Here is a 5,890-nt window from a genome sequence, read left to right on the forward strand (position 1 = left end):
GGAAATTTCACAAGAGCATAGATTTCCAGATACCTTTATGATTTAGCTAGTTCTGTTATTCTCATCATCTTCTAACACAGTTTGATTCCATCTCCTTCTGCAAAGCAGTTCTGAGTCTTGCCCTGAGCAAAGCCCCCTTCTTGAAATAACTCCAGGGTAGCCCAGGTAAAGAGGTCTCACGTGCATCTGCACTTCTGCTCCGCTGCTGCCTGTCATGAAAGTATGTCCCTTGGAGCTCATAATAAGCCCTTAAGGAGACTGGCAACAGGCAGATGGGATGATGGAGAACATCATCCCATCTCTTCACTCAGCAGGGAGCCTTCTGAAATGAATGTGTGCCCGGTGACAGGAACACACATTTAGGTCTTATTTTAAGCTTCAAACTAGGAGTTCCAGCTAGGCACTAAGCAGATGTCACACAGGTGCAGGCATCTTTAGTCCGAGGAGCCAAGTCCAACTATTCCACAATCCAAAACTCACTGAGCACTCAAGAGGCCACAAGTGCAAAATTCCACATATGATATCGTGTAATATGTTGCAGTTATGATAAAAAATTGCCCTCGAGTTACATGTATATATGGTGCATATATATATATATATATATATATATATATATGGATTTTGTGTTTAGAATTGGTTCCCATATCAAATACATCCTTCTGTATATGTATGCCGGTATTTCAAAATCTGTAACCTGAAATACATCTGGTTCCAAGCAGTTCCAATAAAGGACTTTAATATGTAAATTATAATTGTCCCAAAGTTGTTCACGCTCCCTGGACCCTGGCAAACAGGTCTCTATTCATTAGGTTGCCTTAAACCTGAGTTGGTCCTTAGCTCTCCCCTCACAGGAGCACCCTTCCCCACACATAGCTTCTAAATCCTGCCATTCCTATCACTCAAATTTGTCCATTATTCTTTATTTGTTCTGATACTAATGTCAGCAATCAAAATGTTTCCTGGATTAGCCTAAGAACTTCCAGATCAGTGACCTTTCTCTCGGTGCCACTTACTGCCAGTATCAATGTCTTTATGAGGCATCATCTTCTGATTACCCCAGGAGTCCCTTGATGATCTTGCCCGCCACACAGGGGGCAGCCTGCCTCCTTTCACTTTGCGATGTAGCAGCCTTTCGAATGCTTCTGCTTTGGCTACAACTGGGAGAGGAAGAAATGTAATCCCTCTTGCACAGAGATTATCTGAGCCTTGTGGTCTAGTCGCCCAGTGAAATATCAGTCATGTGGAAAACTGGCCAGCAACGTAGCTCTGTCTACTGGCTTGCCAGCTGGTGGAATCCAAGCTTGGAGGAACTGGAGGCCACCTGGCCACAATCAACTCCTGGCTGGCCTGGGATGGGCAGAGGGGTCATGGACCATTGAATTCAGGTTTGTTTCAAACAGCTGTGCTCTAGTCTTAAAAAAAAAACAACAACAAAAAACCCAAGCTCTTTGTTCTCTAATCAAATCAATTTGAGGACTGTTTATTTTTAACCTTTAAAACTGGAGACTTTATTGCTATGGCAGCTTAGGGTCATGGGTGATCAGGCCTCTCCCTGACCTTTGAAGACTGTAGCCTTCCCTAATCTGTAGGTGGGAATGTTACAGCAAGTACCCCCCCCCCCCATGTGCTTTCTGGAATTCTTTCCTATTGCTTTGCTTGAATAACTTTGATTCATTTTTCAAGAACCACATTTGATAAGTGGACCCTGACTTCTCTTGACCCCTTCATACCACATACATTACATACTAGCTATCAGTGTACTTTCTGGTGACTCCCTAAAGACTGTAATCTCTCTGACACTGGGACCACACTTTTCAACGTTATAACTTAAGAACCTGTATCTACCCACTCTTGTACATTAAGGAACAACTGAAGCCTCAGAAAAAAGATAAGGTAAGTGACTGTCTCAATTTAATTTTTGTGTGTATTGGTTAATATTATTATTGCTGAGATAAAATGTCATGACCAAAAGAAACTTGGGGATGAAAGGTCTTATTTCATTCATTGTTCCATATTACAGTTCATCATCAAAAGCAGTGAGGGCAGGAACGCAAGCAGGACAGGAACCTAGAGGCAGGAGCTTGATGCAGAGACCATGGCAGAGTGCTGCTCTCACTGGCTCGCTCCTCATGGCTTGCTCAGCTTGCTGCCTCATAGAACTCAGGACCACTAGCTCATGGATGAAACAGCTGACAGTAGACTGGGCTTGCTCCCATCAATCACTAATTAAAAAAAAAATGTCTTACAGGCTTGTCTACAGCCCATTATATGGAGGCATTTTCTTAAAAAAACAAACAAACAAACACAACTTTTTATTGACTTTGTGAATTTCCCACCATGCACCCCAGTCTCACTCATCTCCCTGCCCCTTCATGTCCACCCTCTACCCTTGCAAATATCCCCACCACCCATAAAATAAAATACTAGTAAAGACATCTTGTTGGAAAAAAACAAAAACATCTTGTTGGGGAAGCTGTACTGTATCACAGTATTTCACACAGTATAGCCTTCTGTCCACACATCTTTATTTGCAAATGTTCATTCCAATGAGTCATTGGTCTGTTTCCAGGCCTCTGACTTCTGCTACAGTATCTATACTGGATCCTCTCAGACGTCTGAACTGGGCTCCTCTCGGATGCTCTGTTGTTGCCCTGTGTCATGGAGATCCTGAAGCTTTGAACCTGCAGGAATGGCCCTTTGGTGTGCTCCGTAGATGGGTAGATGTTGGGGTGGGCAGACTCAAAGCCCCGATCTGGGCCTGGGAGGCAGCTGAGCTGGTTGGCCCTCTAGCTCTGCTTTGCCCACACCACCATCTCTACAGCACTGCCCCCTCTAGCTTACCCCATGCTGCAGACCACAAGGGATAGCACACGCCTCCTGCTCTCATGTCCTCAGGGGCAGCTCGAGGCATTTTCACAATTGAGGTTCCCTCCTCTCAGGTGACCTTAGTTTGTGTCAAGTTGACATGAAACTGTTCAGTGATATTGTGATATTATAAAGGAAATAGTGTAATTTCTTTTCAGGGTTGTATATTGCTCTTATTCAGAAATACAATCTATTTTTTTAAAGCTATGTTATATCCTCTAATTTTCTAAGCTCATCTATTATTGGTAGGTTTCAAGATGTATTAATTCTGTTTCTGAAATAATAAAACTTAGGTATTTAATGTGCTGTTGAACAAAGGTCTAAGGACTCACAAAAGAGTCTGGGGTTGCTTGAGACATATCACAATTACTGATATGCTTTAAATATCTAAAATCCATTTTTAAGGAAATGGGAAACTGAAAATTCGGTTTTAGAATTGTTTCTGAGGCAAACTAAAATATCTAGGTTCGTTAGTAGCATGGAGAAAAAGAAGGACAGGAATTTGGAAGTGTCTGTCTGCGTTTCCTTTTGATTTTTTTCGTAGTTGACATTCCTTCTGCTCCCGAAAAGCCAGCTCCATGGCTGCCCTGTGGCTTGCATCTACAGGGATGCTCTGAAGTCAACAGGTGTTCTCTGATGTCCGAAGTCTTCCTTGTTTCCTTTGGATGTTGTCCAATGCTGGATTAGGATGTGTCTGCCTGAATCGACTTCCCTCCTCATGGGATTGGTTGGCTACAAGATGCCGAGTCCCCTGTGCCAAGGAATTCCCCTAGATAACACAGGTCTCCATATTCTAGCCTCGTGGTATAAATGGCATGTGCCAGTGCCTGTGTGGAAACCAATCAAAACATTTTGATTAAAACTTATAAACTCCAGAAACAACTAGGAATTATTTGTACAGGAAGTAGATACAAACATAGTGAGTCTTTTTTCTTCCTTTAAAAAATGGCTAAAATGGCTTTCCAGTTTTAAATATATGTAGCTACCTTCCAGAAACAACTAGGAATTATTTGTACAGGAAGTAGATACAAACATAGTGAGTCTTTTTTTCTTCCTTTAAAAAATGGCTAAATGGCTTTCCAGTTTTAAATATATGTAGCTACCTTTAAGCCTATATATAGAAGAAATCATGACATTTATGATTTTCATGTTTTAAAAAGCCAACTTGGTGGTCAGCAATTGATTTATGTCTTCTATCAATGAGTCATGTGAAAGAAATGATGGTGTATTCACTAAAGTCATTTCATGTCTCCACCTACCAAATCATTTAAAAATATGTTGACTTCTTTCTAGATGACATTTAATTGCCTGAATTTAAGTTGTGGTTTAAGCCATTCTTTCTGTCAAAGTCATCATTCTAGGGGTTAAAAGGTTGACTCAACAATTAAGAGCACTGGCTGCTCTTCCAGTGGACTAAGGCTCAATTCCCAGCACACAGATGATGTCTCCCAATCATCTGCAACCCCAATACCAGGAGATTTGACACCCTCTTCTGGCCTTCACAGACACTGCATGTATGTGGTGTACAGACAGACATGCTGGCAAAATACCTATACACACACAAAAAAATAATAATAATTTTTTAACTAAAAAAATAAGTTCCAAAACAGAAAAAGACTTTGGCTGTATCATTAAAACATAAAATGGCCTATGTAACAAACTTGCTGGGAGAACATTTTTCTTATGCCACATCTCTTCATCCTTGCTTCGCCAGGGTCCTAAATGCCCCCTTTTCATTATAGGGCTCATTGTATTGCATCATTCACTGAAAACCAGCATAATGTCTTCTTCTAACTGTAAGCAAACTCTTAACCTACTCTACCAACTATCCAAATTATTAGTTATTCAAAGATCTAACTTTACAGGCTGTGGTCTATGCTCCAAGAGAACGTGGAATAGTCCCATCTCAATGGATATTTGAGTCAAATGAGGCAAGTTCATGCACTCATTAATTATAAATACTGATGTTATGGAGAGCAGGACAGGACAGGGTAGATCCCTATGCTTGTGGTGCTCGCAGATCAAGCCAAAGGTTATTAAGAAGGGGCCATGACCAGGTGATGGTGGCTCACACCTTTAATCTGGGCCCTTGGAGGCAGAGGCAGGCAGATCTCTATGAGTTCCAGGACAGCCAAGGCTACCCAGAAAAACCCTGCCTCAAAGGGGTAAAACACAAACAAAAAACATAAATAGGGGTCAGGGGAGGCATTTCCAGAGTATCTGGGAGAGATGCTCTTGATAACCTTGTAAGTTCTAGAATTCTGAGCACACCTCTAAGAAGCCATTTCCTGATTGCTGATTTATTTGGGGCATGAGTAACTATCTAATGCAGGGCTGTCCCCATTTGACTGCTTCAGAGAATCTCAGCAGAGCCAACAGCCCCCCCCCAGCACTCAGTGTTTACTCTCTCTCTCTCTCTCTCTCTCTCTCTCTCTCTCTCTCTCTCTCTCTCTGGCTTCTAGCTCCTTGTCATCTTTAGCCTGATCTTACTAGATAGCAACATTTCTCCTCCCATTGGCTTTCCAGATTCCCCAGTGCTTTCAAGAGAGGGGAAAGTGATCTCAACAGAAATCCATCTTTGGAGAGGCAAAACTACTCTCCAACCAGCATCTTCTCTCAGTGAGCATCTGATCAACTGCATGTCTTCTCCCCTGCTTCTTGGGCCAGTCATACTTCTGTGGCTTTCAATGAATTCTGTTCTTGTGTTGCCGCAGCCTTAGCCAGAGCAAGCCCTTTATACCTCTTGGTCACTCAGCCATTGCTCCGTGTCTCAAGGGAGATGTCTAGACTCAGAAATCTTATCACCCAGCAGCAGAGAACTAGGTCAGGCTGGCAATGATCTGAGTGTGAATGAGGAGGAAAGGGCTAGCACAGTAGAGAATGCATCCTCGGGATGGAAATTGGGGTGGGGGCTCACATCCTATTGCTGTCCTTGATGGGGAATCCTATAAAAAAAAAATCCCTTGCTAATGTATTTGAAACCTACTTCTTTTTAGAGACTGTTTTAAATAGATTTTTATTTACC

This window comes from Meriones unguiculatus, chromosome 6, assembly GCF_030254825.1.
Source record: "Meriones unguiculatus strain TT.TT164.6M chromosome 6, Bangor_MerUng_6.1, whole genome shotgun sequence".
Classification (NCBI taxonomy): Eukaryota; Metazoa; Chordata; class Mammalia; order Rodentia; family Muridae; genus Meriones; species Meriones unguiculatus.